The sequence below is a fragment of the Denticeps clupeoides genome, unplaced genomic scaffold (assembly GCF_900700375.1).
Source record: "Denticeps clupeoides unplaced genomic scaffold, fDenClu1.1, whole genome shotgun sequence".
NCBI lineage: Eukaryota > Metazoa > Chordata > Actinopteri > Clupeiformes > Denticipitidae > Denticeps > Denticeps clupeoides.
The window spans coordinates 1,275-17,308 of NW_021629865.1; the positions used below are offsets into that span (position 1 = coordinate 1,275).

Here is a 16,034-nt window from a genome sequence, read left to right on the forward strand (position 1 = left end):
GGAGAGCGTTAGACTGAAGCTGTTTGGACTGTGTAAATGCATTTTTTGGTTTGTTAACAAAGACCTATGCTTTATCTGGAAACTGACCTCCCCCTCACAGGCAAGAACAATTACCAGGTCTCAAAAAGGCCAACAAATGGCCTGAAGTGCCAAGGCAAAGAGGCCTGCATTCTTGTATCAATGGTTTTATCTGGAAAAAGCATAAACCTCAAAGGAGAAACTGATTGATCAGTTGCAACACTTCTGTGAGATAAACGTCCATTATAAAAGAAAGGATTCAAACCTCATACAGAGGCATCTTTCCCCCTCAACTGCTCGGGGGGTTCTACTCTCACATTGTTCCTGCATTCAGCTTTTCTACTTCTACCAGGGTCTGGCCTCCCTCACTGGAGTTTGTTTCTTATTCTTTCTCTTTGTTTCCCTCTATAATTTATTTTTTGTGTCTATTTTGGGTTCTTTTGTTACAATGGAACAATTTTACATATATTAGTTCCATAAAAACAGGCAAGAACAATTACCAGGTCTCAAAAAAGCCAAAAAATGGCCTGAAGTGCCAAGACAAGAGAGGCCTGCATTCTTGTATCAATGGTTTTATCTGGAAAAAGCATAAACCTTTGGGTTCCATAAACAGAAATCTAATTGTGTTCAAAAACATGATTTTTTTTTTAATGGAGATCAAGGTAATCTCTAATGGCAAATAAAAAACACAAGAGCATCGCCTCCCCGTCGGGGAATCGAACCCCGGTCTCCCGCGTGACAGGCGGGGATACTCACCACTATACTAACGAGGAGCTGGCCCTGCTTCTTTGTTATCATAGGTCTTTAGAACTTCAAGCATGTTTGTTTCTTGCAACAGTGGTTTGTGACATTTAGATTGATTTCATAGTAGGTATGAGGTATGAGCCGAAATAGCTCAGTTGGGAGAGCGTTAGACTGAAGCTGTTTGGACTGTGTAAATGCATTTTTTGGTTTGTTAACAAAGACCTATGCTTTATCTGGAAACTGACCTCCCCCTCACAGGCAAGAACAATTACCAGGTCTCAAAAAGGCCAACAAATGGCCTGAAGTGCCAAGGCAAGAGAGGCCTGCATTCTTGTATCAATGGTTTTATCTGGAAAAAGCATAAACCTCAAAGGAGAAACTGATTGATCAGTTGCAACACTTCTGTGAGATAACGTCCATTATAAAAGAAAGGATTCAAACCTCATACAGAGGCATCTTTCCCCCTCAACTGCTCGGGGGGTTCTACTCTCACATTGTTCCTGCATTCAGCTTTTCTACTTCTACCAGGGTCTGGCCTCCCTCACTGGAGTTTGTTTCTTATTCTTTCTCTTTGTTTCCCTCTATAATTTATTTTTTGTGTCTATTTTGGGTTCTTTTGTTACAATGGAACAATTTTACATATATTAGTTCCATAAAAACAGGCAAGAACAATTACCAGGTCTCAAAAAAGCCAACAAATGCCTGAAGTGCCAAGACAAGAGAGGCCTGCATTCTTGTATCAATGGTTTTATCTGGAAAAAGCATAAACCTTTGGGTTCCATAAACAGAATCTAATTGTGTTCAAAAACATGATTTTTTTTTTAATGGAGATCAAGGTAATCTCTAATGGCAAATAAAAAACACAAATCATCGCCTCCCCGTCGGGGAATCGAACCCCGGTCTCCCGCGTGACAGGCGGGGATACTCACCACTATACTAACGAGGAGCTGGCCCTGCTTCTTTGTTATCATAGGTCTTTAGAACTTCAAGCATGTTTGTTTCTTGCAACAGTGGTTTGTGACTTTAGATTGATTTCATAGTAGGTGAGGTATGAGCCGAATAGCTCAGTTGGGAGGCGTTAGACTGAAGATCTAAAGGTCCCTGGTTAAATCCAGGGTTTGGCAAAGCTGTTTGGACTGTGTAAATGCAATTTTTGGTTTGTTAACAAAGACCTATGCTTTATCTGGAAACTGACCTCCCCCTCACAGGCAAGAACAATTACCAGGTCTCAAAAAGCCAACAAATGGCCTGAAGTGCCAAGACAAGAGAGGCCTGCATTCTTGTATCAATGGTTTTATCTGGAAAAAGCATAAACCTCAAAGGAGAAACTGATTGATCTGTTGCAACACTTCTGTGAGATAAACGTCCATTATAAAAGAAAGGATTCAAACCTCATTCAGAGGCCTCTTTCCCCCTCAACTGCTCGGGGGTTCTACTCTCACATTGTTCCTGCATTCAGCTTTTCTACTTCTACCAGGGTCTGGCCTCCCTCACTGGAGTTTGTTTCTTATTCTTTCTCTTTGTTTCCCTCTATAATTTTTTTTTGTGTCTATTTTGGGTTCTTTTGTTACAATGGAACCATTTTACATATATTAGTTCCATAAAAAGAATTCTTATTGTGTTTATGAACTAGAACCTGTTCAATCATTTAAAATCTATTGTGCCATGACTGTTAATGTCCATCTAACATCAGATAAGTTCAAAAAACAAGTTCAAACCTCATTCAGAGGGCTCCGTCCGGGTACTACTCTCACATTGTTCATTCATTTGTCTTTTCTTATTGTTCCAGGCTCTGTCCTTCCTCACTGGAGTTTGATTCTTATTGTTTCTCTTTGTTTCCCTCTAGAATGTCTGTTTCTTGCAACAGTGGTTTGTGACATTTAGATTGATTTCATAGTCAATTGAGATGTGAACTAAAGTCAATTGTGCCTTACTAAATTTATTTCTTCACTGAATTTATTAAGCCAAATCCTCATTTAATAAGCATCCACTTATTTAGCACACAATATCAGATAATATCTTCTGTTTAGGCATGAGCAAAACCCAACTGTGGAAGGCAGGCCCTTGTACATGAATAAACACCTAGTGCCAAGTGAAAGGGCTACAAGGTATGAGCCGAAATAGCTCAGTTGGGAGAGCGTTAGACTGAAGATCTAAAGGTCCCGGGTTTCGGCAAAGCTCTTTGGACTGTGTACATGTAATTTTTGGTTTGTTAAAGACCTACACTTTATCTGGAAATTGACCTCCTCCTCACAGGCAAGAACAATTACCAGGTCTCAAAAAAGCCAACAATTGGCCTGAAGTGCCAAGACAGTGGGCCTGCATTCTTGTATCAATGGTTTTATCTGGAAAAAGCATAAACCTTTGGGTTCCATAAACAGAAATCTAATTGTGTTCAAAAACATGATTTTTTTTTTAATGGAGATCAAGGTAATCTCTAATGGCAAATAAAAAACACAAAAGCATCGCCTCCCCGTCGGGGAATCGAACCCCAGTCTCCCGCGTGACAGGCGAGGATACTCACCACTATACTAACGAGGAGCTGGCCCTGCTTCTTTGTTATCATAGGTCTTTAGAACTTTAAGCATGTTTGTTTCTTGCAACAGTGGTTTGTGACATTTAGATTGATTTCATAGTAGGTCTGAGGTATGAGCCGAAATAGCTCAGTTGGGAGAGCGTTAGACTGAAGATCTAAAGGTCCTGGTTAAATCCAGGATTTGGCAAAGCTGTTTGGACTGTGTAAATGCAATTTTTGGTTTGTTAACAAAGACCTATGCTTTATCTGGAAACTGACCTCCCCCTCACAGCAAGAACAATTACCAGGTCTCAAAAAGCCAACAAATGGCCTGAAGTGCCAAGACAAGAGAGGCCTGCATTCTTGTATCATTGGTTTTATCTGGAAAAAGCATAAACCTCAAAGGAGAAACTGATTGATCAGTTGCAACACTTCTGTGAGATAAACGTCCATTATAAAAGAAAGGATTCAAACCTCATTCAGAGGCCTCTTTCCCCCTCAACTGCTCGGGGGGTTCTACTCTCACATTGTTCCTGCATTCAGCTTTTCTCTTCTACCAGGGTCTGGCCTCCCTCACTGGAGTTTTTTCTTATTCTTTCTCTTTGTTTCCCTCTATAATTTAGTTTTTGTTTCTATTTTGGGTTCTTTGTTATAATGGAACCATTTTACATATATTAGTTCCATAAAAAGAATTCTTATTGTTTATGAACTAGAACCTGTTCAATCATTTAAAATCTATTGTGCCATGACTGTTAATGTCCATCTAACATCAGATAAGTTCAAAAAACAAGTTCAAACCTCATTCAGAGGGCTCCGTCCGGGTACTACTCTCACATTGTTCATTCATTTGTCTTTTCTTATTGTTCCAGGCTCTGTCCTTCCTCACTGGAGTTTGATTCTTATTGTTTCTCTTTGTTTCCCTCTAGAATGTCTGTTTCTTGCAACAGTGGTTTGTGACATTTAGATTGATTTCATAGTCAATTGAGATGTGAACTAAAGTCAATTGTGCCTTACTAAATTATATTTCTTCACTGAATTTATTAAGCCAAATCCTCATTTAATACGCAATCCACTTATTTAGCACACAATATCAGATAATATCTTCTGTTTAGGCATGAGCAAAAACCCAACTGTGGAAGGCAGGCCCTTGTACATGAATAAACACCTAGTGCCAAGTGAAAGGGCTACAAGGTATGAGCCGAAATAGCTCAGTTGGGAGAGCGATAGACTGAAGATCTAAAGGTCCCTGGTTCAATCCCGGGTATCGGCAAAGCTCTTTGGACTGTGTACATGCAATTTTTGATTTGTTAAAGACCTACGCTTTATCTGGAAATTGACCTCCTCCTCACAGGCAAGAACAATTACCAGGTCTCAAAAAAGCCAACAAATGGCCTGAAGTGCCAAGACAGAGAGGCCTGCATTCTTGTATCAATGGTTTTATCTGGAAAAAGCATAAAACCTTGGTTCCATAAACAGAAATCTAATTGTGTTCAAAAACATGATTTTTTTTTTAATGGAGATCAGGTAATCTCTAATGGCAAATAAAAAACACAAAAGCATCGCCTCCCCGTCGGGGAATCGAACCCCAGTCTCCCGCGGACAGGCGGGGATACTCACACTATACTAACGAGGAGCTGGCCCTGCTTCTTTGTTATCATAGGTCTTTAGAACTTCAAGCATGTTGTTTCTTGCAACAGTGGTTTGTGACATTTAGATTGATTTCATAGTAGGTAGGTATGAGCCGAAATAGCTCAGTTGGGAGGCGTTAGACTGAAGATCTAAAGGTCCCTGGTGAAATCCAGGGTTTCGGCAAAGCTGTTTGGGACTGGTGTAAATGCAATTTTTGGTTTGTTAACAAAGACCTATGCTTTATCTGGAAACTGACCTCCCCCTCACAGGCAAGAACAATTACCAGGTCTCAAAAAAGCCAACAAATGGCCTGAAGTGCCCAAGACAAGAGAGGCCTGCATTCTTGTATCATTGGTTTTATCTGGAAAAAGCATAAACCTCAAAGGAGAAAACTGATTGATCAGTTGCAACACTTCTGTGAGATAACGTCCATTATAAAAGAAAGGATTCAAACCTCATTCAGAGGCCTCTTTCCCCCTCAACTGCTCGGGGGGTTATACTACTCTCACATTGTTCCTGCATTCAGCTTTTCTACTTCTACCAGGGTCTGGCCTCCCTCACTGGAGTTTGTTTCTTATTCTTTCTCTTTGTTTCCCTCTATAATTTATTTTTTGTGTCTATTTTGGGTTCTTTTGTTATAATGGAAACCATTTTACATATATTAGTTCCATAAAAAGAATTCTTATTGTGTTTATGAACTAGAACCTGTTCAATCATTTAAAATCTATTGTGCCATGACTGTTAATGTCCATCTAACATCAGATAAGTTCAAAAAACAAGTTCAAACCTCATTCAGAGGGCTCCGTCCGGGTACTACTCTCACATTGTTCATTCATTTGTCTTTTCTTATTGTTCCAGGCTCGGTCCTTCCTCACTGGAGTTTGATTCTTATTGTTTCTCTTGTTTCCCTCTAGAATGTCTGTTTCTTGCAACAGTGGTTTGTGACATTTAGATTGATTTCATAGTCAATTGAGATGTGAACTAAAGTCAATTGTGCCTTACTAAATTATATTTCTTCACTGAATTTATTAAGCCAAATCCCTCATTTAATAAGCAATCCACTTATTTAGCACACAATATCAGATAATATCTTCTGTTTAGGCATGAGCAAAAACCCAACTGTGGAAGGCAGGCCCTTGTACATGAATAAACACCTAGTGCCAAGTGAAAGGGCTACAGGTATGAGCCGAAATAGCTCAGTTGGGAGAGCGTTAGACTGAAGATCTAAAGGTCCCTGGTTCAAATCCCGGGTTTCGGCAAAGCTCTTTGGACTGTGTACATGCAAATTTTTGGTTGTTAAAGACCTACGCTTTATCTGGAAATTGACCTCCTCCTCACAGGCAAGAACAATTACCAGGTCTCAAAAAAGCCAACAAATGGCCTGAAGTGCCAAGACAAGAGAGGCCTGCATTCTTGTATCAATGGTTTTATCTGGAAAAAGCATAAACCTTTGGGTTCCATAAACAGAAATCTAATTGTGTTCAAAAACATGATTTTTTTTTTAATGGAGATCAAGGTAATCTCTAATGGCAAATAAAAAACACAAGAGCATCGCCTCCCCGTCGGGAATCGAACCCCGGTCTCCCGCGTGACAGCGGGGATACTCACCACTATACTAACGAGGAGCTGGCCCTGCTTCTTTGTTATCATAGGTCTTTAGAACTTCAAAGCATGTTTGTTTCTTGCAACAGTGGTTTGTGACATTTAGATTGATTTCATAGTAGGTATGAGGTATGAGCCGAAATAGCTCAGTTGGGAGAGCGTTAGACTGAAGCTGTTTGGACTGTGTAAATGCATTTTTTGGTTTGTTAACAAAGACCTATGCTTTATCTGGAAACTGACCTCCCCCTCACAGGCAAGAACATTACCAGGTCTCAAAAAGGCCAACAAATGGCCTGAAGTGCCAAGGCAAGAGAGGCCTGCATTCTTGTATCAATGGTTTTATCTGGAAAAAGCATAAACCTCAAAGGAGAAAACTGATTGATCAGTTGCAACACTTCTGTGAGATAAACGTCCATTATAAAAGAAGGATTCAAAACCTCATACAGAGGCATCTTTCCCCCTCAACTGCTCGGGGGGTTCTACTCTCACATTGTTCCTGCATTCAGCTTTTCTACTTCTACCAGGGTCTGGCCTCCCTCACTGGAGTTTGTTTCTTATTCTTTCTCTTTGTTTCCCTCTATAATTTATTTTTTGTGTCTATTTTGGGTTCTTTTGTTACAATGGAACAATTTTACATATATTAGTTCCATAAAAACAGGCAAGAACAATTACCAGGTCTCAAAAAAGCCAAAAAATGGCCTGAAGTGCCAAGACAAGAGAGGCCTGCATTCTTGTATCAATGGTTTTATCTGGAAAAAGCATAAACCTTTGGGTTCCATAAACAGAAATCTAATTGTGTTCAAAAACATGATTTTTTTTTTAATGGAGATCAAGGTAATCTCTAATGGCAAATAAAAAACACAAGAGCATCGCCTCCCCGTCGGGGAATCGAACCCCGGTCTCCCGCGTGACAGGCGGGGATACTCACCACTATACTAACGAGGAGCTGGCCCTGCTTCTTTGTTATCATAGGTCTTTAGAACTTCAAGCATGTTTGTTTCTTGCAACAGTGGTTTGTGACATTTAGATTGATTTCATAGTAGGTATGAGGTATGAGCCGAAATAGCTCAGTTGGGAGAGCGTTAGACTGAAGATCTAAAGGTCCCTGGTTCAATCCCGGGTTTCGGCAAAGCTGTTTGGACTGTGTAAATGCAATTTTTGGTTTGTTAACAAAGACCTATGCTTTATCTGGAAACTGACCTCCCCCTCACAGGCAAGAACAATTACCAGGTCTCAAAAAGGCCAACAAATGGCCTGAAGTGCCAAGACAAGAGAGGCCTGCATTCTTGTATCAATGGTTTTATCTGGAAAAAAGCATAAACCTCAAAGGAGAAACTGATTGATCAGTTGCAACACTTCTGTGAGATAAACGTCCATTATAAAAGAAAGGATTCAAACCTCATACAGAGGCCTCTTTCCCCCTCAACTGCTCGGGGGGTTCTACTCTCACATTGTTCCTGCATTCAGCTTTTCTACTTCTACCAGGGTCTGGCCTCCCTCACTGGAGTTTGTTTCTTATTCTTTCTCTTTGTTTCCCTCTATAATTTATTTTTTGTGTCTATTTTGGGTTCTTTTGTTACAATGGAACAATTTTACATATATTAGTTCCATAAAAACAGGCAAGAACAATTACCAGGTCTCAAAAAGCCAACAAAAACGCCTGAAGTGCCAAGACAAGAGAGGCCTGCATTCTTGTATCAATGGTTTTATCTGGAAAAAGCATAAACCTTTGGGTTCCATAAACAGAAATCTAATTGTGTTCAAAACATGATTTTTTTTTTTAATGGAGATCAAGGTAATCTCTAATGGCAAATAAAAAACACAAAAGCATCGCCTCCCCGACAGGGGAATCGAACCCCGGTCTCCCGCGTGACAGGCGGGGATACTCACCACTATACTAACGAGGAGCTGGACCTGCTTCTTTGTTATCATAGGTCTTTAGAACTTCAAGCATGTTTGTTTCTTGCAACAGTGGTTGTGACATTTAGATTGATGTCATAGTAGGTATGAGGTATGAGCCGAAATAGCTCAGTTGGGAGAGCGTTAGACTGAGATCTAAAGGTCCCTGGTTCAATTCCCGGGTTTCGGCAAAAGCTGTTTGGACTGTGTAAATGCAATTTTTGGTTTGTTAACAAAGACCTATGCTTTATCTGGAAACTGACCTCCCCCTCACAGGCAAGAACAATTACCAGGTCTCAAAAAGGCCAACAAATGGCCTGAAGTGCCAAGACAAGAGAGGCCCTTCATTCTTGTATCATGGTTTTATCTGGAAAAGCATAACCTCAAAGTAGCAAAACTGATTGATCAGTTGCAACACTTCTGTGAGATAAACGTCCATTATAAAAGAAAGGATTCAAACCTCATTCAGAGGCCTCTTTCCCCCCTCAACTGCTCGGGGGGTTCTACTCTCACATTGTTCCTGCATTCAGCTTTTCTACTTCTACCAGGGTCTGGCCTCCCTCACTGGAGTTTGTTCTTATTCTTTCTCTTTGTTTCCCTCTATAATTTATTTTTGTGTCTATTTTGGGTTCTTTGTTATAATGGAACCATTTTACATATATTAGTTCCATAAAAAGAATTCTTATTGTGTTTATGAACTAGAACCTGTTCAATCATTTAAAATCTATTGTGCCATGACTGTTAATGTCCATCTAACATCAGATAAGTTCAAAAAACAAGTTCAAACCTCATTCAGAGGGCTCCGTCCGGGGTATACTCTCACATTGTTCATTCATTTGTCTTTTCTTATTGTTCCAGCTCTGTCCTTCCTCACTGGAGTTTGATTCTTATTGTTTCTCTTTGTTTCCCTCTAGAATGTCTGTTTCTTGCAACAGTGGTTTGTGACATTAGATTGATTTCATAGTCAATTGAGATGTGAACTAAAGTCAATTGTGCCTTACTAAATTATATTTCTTCACTGAATTTATTAAGCCAAATCCTCATTTAATAGCAATCCACTTATTTAGCACACAATATCAGATAATATCTTCTGTTTAGGCATGAGCAAAAACCCAACTGTGGAAGGCAGGCCCTTGTACATGAATAAACACCTAGTGCCAAGTGAAAGGGGCAACAAGGTATGAGCCGAAATAGCTCAGTTGGGAGAGCGTTAGACTGAAGATCTAAAGGTCACTGGTTCAATCCTGGGTTTTGGCAAAGCTCTTTGGACCTGTGTACATGCAATTTTTGGTTTGTTAAAGACCTATGCTTTATCTGGAAATTGACCTCCTCCCCCAGGCAAGAACAATTACCAGGTCTCAAAAAAGCCAACAAATGGCCTGAAGTGCCAAGACAAGAGAGGCCTGCATTCTTGTATCAATGGTTTTATCTGGAAAAAGCATAAACCTTTGGGTTCCATAAACAGAAATCTAATTGTGTTCAAAAACATGATTTTTTTTTTTAATGGAGATCAAGGTAATCTCTAATGGCAAATAAAAAACACAAGAGCATCGCCTCCCCGTCGGGAAATCGAACCCCGTTCTCCCGCGTGACAGGCGGGGATACTCACCACTATACTAACGAGGAGCTGGCCCTGCTTCTTTGTTATCATAGGTCTTTAGAACTTCAAGCATGTTGTTTCTTGCAACAGTGGTTTGTGACATTTAGATTGATTTCATAGTAGGTATGAGGTATGAGCCGAAATAGCTCAGTCGGGGAGAGCGTTAGACTGAAGATCTAAAGGTCCCTGGTTCAATCCCGGGTTTCGGCAAAGCTGTTTGGACTGTGTAAATGCAATTTTTGGTTTGTTAACAAAGACCTATGCTTTACTCTGGAAACTGAACCTCCCCCTCACAGGCAAGAACAATTACCAGGTCCTCAAAAAGGCCAACAAATGGCCTGAAGTGCCAAGACAAGAGAGGCCTGCATTCTTGTATCAATGGTTTTATCTGGAAAAAGCATAAACCTCAAAGGAGAAACTGATTGATCAGTTGCAACACTTCTGTGAGATAAACGTCCATTATAAAAGAAAGGATTCAAACCTCATACAGAGGCCTCTTTCCCCCTCAACTGCTCGGGGGGTTCTACTCTCACATTGTTCCTTACTGCATTCAGCTTTTCTACTTCTACCAGGGTCTGGCCTCCCTCACTGGAGTTTGTTTCTTATTCTTTCTCTTTGTTTCCCTCTATAATTTATTTTTTGTGTCTATTTGGGTTCTTTTGTTACAATGGAACAATTTACATATATTAGTTCCATAAAAACAGGCAAGAACAATTACCAGGTCTCAAAAAAGCCAACAAAAACGCCTGAAGTGCCAAGACAAGAGAGGCCTGCATTCTTGTATCAATGGTTTTATCTGGAAAAAGCATAAACCTTTGGGTTCCATAACAGGAAATCTAATTGTGTTCAAAAACATGATTTTTTTTTTTAATGGAGATCAAGGTAATCTCTAATGGCAAATAAAAAAACACAAAAGCATCGCCTCCCTGTCGGGGAATCGAACCCCGGTCTCCCGCGTGACAGGCAGGGATACTCACCACTATACTAACGAGGAGCTGGCCCTGCTTCTTTGTTATCATAGGTCTTTAGAACTTCAAGCATGTTTGTTTCTTGCAACAGTGGTTTGTGACATTTAGATTGATTTCATAGTAGGTATGAGGTATGAGCCGAAATAGCTCAGTTGGGAGAGCGTTAGACTGAAGATCCAAAGGTCCCTGGTGAAATCCAGGGTTTCGGCAAAGCTGTTTGGACTGTGTAAATGCATTTTTTGGTTTGTTAACAAAGACCTATGCTTTATCTGGAAACTGACCTCCCCCTCACAGGCAAGAACAATTACCAGGTCTCAAAAAGGCCAACAAATGGCCTGAAGTGCCAAGGCAAGAGAGGCCTGCATTCTTGTATCAATGGTTTTATCTGGAAAAGCATAAACCTCAAAGGAGAAAACTGATTGATCAGTTGCAACACTTCTGTGAGATAAACGTCCATTATAAAAGAAAGGATTCAAACCTCATACAGAGGCATCTTTCCCCCTCAACTGCTCGGGGGGTTCTACTCTCACATTGTTCCTGCATTCAGCTTTTCTACTTCTACCAGGGTCTGGCCTCCCTCACTGGAGTTTGTTTTCTTATTCTTTCTCTTTGTTTCCCTCTATAATTTATTTTTTGTGTCTATTTGGGTTCTTTTGTTACAATGGAACAATTTTACATATATTAGTTCCATAAAACAGGCAAGAACAATTACCAGGTCTCAAAAAAGCCAAAAAATGGCCTGAAGTGCCAAGACAAGAGAGGCCTGCATTCTTGTATCAATGGTTTTATCTGGAAAAAGCATAAACCTTTGGGTTCCATAAACAGAATCTAATTGTGTTCAAAAACATGATTTTTTTTTTAATGGAGATCAGGTAATCTCTAATGGCAAATAAAAAACACAAGAGCATCGCCTCCCCGTCGGGGAATCGAACCCCGGTCTCCCGCGTGACAGGCGGGGATACTCACCACTATACTAACGAGGAGCTGGCCCTGCTTCTTTGTTATCATAGGTCTTTAGAACTTCAAGCATGTTTGTTTCTTGCAACAGTGGTTTGTGACATTTAGATTGATTTCATAGTAGGTATGAGGTATGAGCCGAAATAGCTCAGTTGGGAGAGCGTTAGACTGAAGATCTAAAGGTCCCTGGTTCAATCCCGGGTTTCGGCAAAGCTCTTTGGACTGTGTACATGCAATTTTTGGTTTGTTAAAGACCTATGCTTTATCTGGAAATTGACCTCCTCCTCACAGGCAAGAACAATTACCAGGTCTCAAAAAAGCCAACAAATGGCCTGAAGTGCCAAGACAAGAGAGGCCTGCATTCTTGTATCAATGGTTTTATCTGGAAAAAGCATAAACCTTTGGGTTCCATAAACAGAAATCTAATTGTGTTCAAAAACATGATTTTTTTTTTTATGGAGATCAAGGTAATCTCTAATGGCAATCAAAAAACACAAGACCATCGCCTCCCCGTCGGGGAATCGAACCCCGGTCTCCCGCGTGACAGGCGGGGATACTCACCACTATACTAACGAGGAGCTGGCCCTGCTTCTTTGTTATCATAGGTCTTTAGAACTTCAAGCATGTTTGTTTCTTGCAACAGTGGTTTGTGACATTTAGATTGATTTCATAGTAGGTATGAGGTATGAGCCGAAATAGCTCAGTTGGGAGAGCATTAGACTGAAGCTGTTTGGACTGTGTAAATGCATTTTTTGGTTTGTTAACAAAGACCTATGCTTTTTCTGGAAACTGACCTCCCCCTCACAGGCAAGAAAAATTACCAGGTCTCAAAAAGGCCAACAAATGGCCTGAAGTGCCAAGGCAAGAGAGGCCTGCATTCTTGTATCAATGGTTTATCTGGAAAAAGCATAAACCTCAAAGGAGAAACTGATTGATCAGTTGCAACACTTCTGTGAGATAAACGTCCATTATAAAAGAAAGGATTCAAACCTCATACAGAGGCATCTTTCCCCCTCAACTGCTCGGGGGGTTCTACTCTCACATTGTTCCTGCATTTAGCTTTTCTACTTCTACCAGGGTCTGGCCTCCCTCACTGGAGTTTGTTTCTTATTCTTTCTCTTTGTTTCCCTCTATAATTTATTTTTTGTGTCTATTTTGGGTTCTTTTGTTACAATGGAACAATTTTACATATATTAGTTCAATAAAAACAGGCAAGAACAATTACCAGGTCTCAAAAAAGCCAAAAAATGGCCTGAAGTGCCAAGACAAGAGAGGCCTGCATTCTTGTATCAATGGTTTTATCTGGAAAAAGCATAAACCTTTGGGTTCCATAAACAGAAATCTAATTGTGTTCAAAAACATGATTTTTTTTTTTAATGGAGATCAAGGTAATCTCTAATGGCAATAAAAAACACAAGAGCATCGCCTCCCCGTCGGGGAATCGAACCCCGGTCTCCCGCGTGACAGGCGGGGATACTCACCACTATACTAACGAGGAGCTAGCCCTGCTTCTTTGTTATCATAGGTCTTTAGAACTTCAAGCATGTTTGTTTCTTGCAACAGTGGTTTGTGACATTTAGATTGATTTCATAGTAGGTATGAGGTATGAGCCGAAATAGCTCAGTTGGGAGAGCGTTAGACTGAAGCTGTTTGGACTGTGTAAATGCATTTTTGGTTTGTTAACAAAGACCTATGCTTTATCTGGAAACTGACCTCCCCCTCACAGGCAAGAACAATTACCAGGTCTCAAAAAGGCCAACAAATGGCCTGAAGTGCCAAGACAAGAGCGGCCTGCATTCTTGTATCAATGGTTTTATCTGGAAAAAAGCATAAACCTCAAAGGAGAAACTGATTGATCAGTTGCAAACACTTCTGTGAGATAAACGTCCATTATAAAAGAAAGGATTCAACCTCATACAGAGGCCTCTTTCCCCCTCAACTGCTCGGGGGGTTCTACTCTCACATTGTTCCTGCATTCAGCTTTTCTACTTCTACCAGGGTCTGGCCTCCCTCACTGGAGTTTGTTTCTTATTCTTTCTCTTTGTTTCCCTCTATAATTTATTTTTGTGTCTATTTTGGGTTCTTTTGTTACAATGGAAAATTTTACATATATTAGTTCCATAAAAACAGGCAAGAACAATTACCAGGTCTCAAAAAAGCCAAAAAATGGCCTGAAGTGCCAAGACAAGAGAGGCCTGCATTCTTGTATCAATGGTTTTATCTGGAAAAAGCATAAACCTTTGGGTTCCATAAACAGAAATCTAATTGTGTTCAAAACATGATTTTTTTTTTTAATGGAGATCAAGGTAATCTCTAATGGCAAATAAAAAACACAAGAGCATCGCCTCCCCGTCGGGGAATCGAACCCCGGTCTCCCGCGTGACAGGCGGGGATACTCACCACTATACTAACGAGGAGCTGGCACTGCTTCTTTGTTATCATAGGTCTTTAGAACTTCAAGCATGTTTGTTTCTTGCAACAGTGGTTTGTGACATTTAGATTGATTTCATAGTAGGTATGAGGTATGAGCCGAAATAGCTCAGTTGGGAGAGCGTTAGACTGAAGATCTAAAGGTCCCTGGTTCAATCCAGGGTTTCGGCAAAGCTGTTTGGGACTGTGTAAATGCAATTTTTGGTTTGTTAACAAAGACCTATGCTTTATCTGGAAACTGACCTCCCCCTCACAGGCAAGAACAATTACCAGGTCTCAAAAAGGCCAACAAATGGCCTGAAGTGCCAAGACAAGAGAGGCCTGCATTCTTGTATCAATGGTTTTATCTGGAAAAAGCATAAACCTCAAAGGAGAAACTGATTGATCAGTTGCAACACTTCTGTGAGATAAACGTCCATTATAAAAGAAAGGATTCAAACCTCATACAGAGGCCTCTTTCCCCCTCAACTGCTCGGGGGGTTCTACTCTCACATTGTTCCTGCATTCAGCTTTTTTACTTCTACCAGGGTCTGGCCTCCCTCACTGGAGTTTGTTTCTTATTCTTTCTCTTTGTTTCCCTCTATAATTTATTTTTTGTGTCTATTTTGGGTTCTTTTGTTACAATGGAACAATTTTACATATATTAGTTCCATAAAAACAGGCAAGAACAATTACCAGGTCTCAAAAAAGCCAACAAAAACGCCTGAAGTGCCAAGACAAGAGAGGCCTGCATTCTTGTATCAATGGTTTTATCTGGAAAAAGCATAAACCTTTGGGTTCCATAAACAGAAATCTAATTGTGTTCAAAAACATGATTTTTTTTTTTAACGGAGATCAAGGTAATCTCTAATGGCAAATAAAAAACACAAAAGCATTGCCTCCCCGTCGGGGAATCGAACCCCGGTCTCCCGCGTGACAGGCGGGGATACTCACCACTATACTAACGAGGAGCTGGCCCTGCTTCTTTGTTATCATAGGTCTTTAGAACTTCAAGCATGTTTGTTTCTTGCAACAGTGGTTTGTGACATTTAGATTGATTTCATAGTAGGTATGAGGTATGAGCCGAAATAGCTCAGTTGGGAGAGCGTTAGACTGAAGATCTAAAGGTCCCTGGTTCGATCCCGGGTTTCGGCAAAGCTGTTTGGACTCTGTAAATGCAATTTTTGGTTTGTAACAAAGACCTATGCTTTATCTGGAAACTGACCTCCCCCTCACAGGCAAGAACAATTACCCAGGTCTCAAAAAAGCCAACAAATGGCCTGAAGTGCCAAGACAAGAGAGGCCTGCATTCTTGTATCATTGGTTTTATCTGGAAAAAGCATAAACCTCAAAGGAGAAACTGATTGATCAGTTGCAACACTTCTGTGAGATAAACGTCCATTATAAAAGAAAGGATTCAAACCTCATTCAGAGGCCTCTTTCCCCCTCAACTGCTCGGGGGTTCGACTCTCACATTGTTCCTGCATTCAGCTTTTCTACTTCTACCAGGGTCTGGCCTCCCTCACTGGAGTTGTTTCTTATTCTTTCTCTTTGTTTCCCTCTATAATTTATTTTTTGTGTCTATTTTGGGTTCTTTTGTTACAATGGAACAATTTTACATATATTAGTTCCATAAAAACAGGCAAGAACAATTACCAGGTCTCAAAAAAGCCAACAAAAACGCCTGACGTGC

The 16,034-nt window shown here is 40.4% G+C and overlaps 1 non-coding gene across 1 annotated transcript; it reads left to right on the forward strand.

The window, feature by feature from the left end:
* Nucleotides 1–15,423: 15,423 nt before the first annotated feature.
* On the forward strand, nucleotides 15,424–15,496 carry trnaf-gaa (transfer RNA phenylalanine (anticodon GAA)). The gene has a single exon. It is a non-coding gene; the product is annotated as a tRNA-Phe (tRNA).
* Nucleotides 15,497–16,034: the final 538 nt, after the last annotated feature.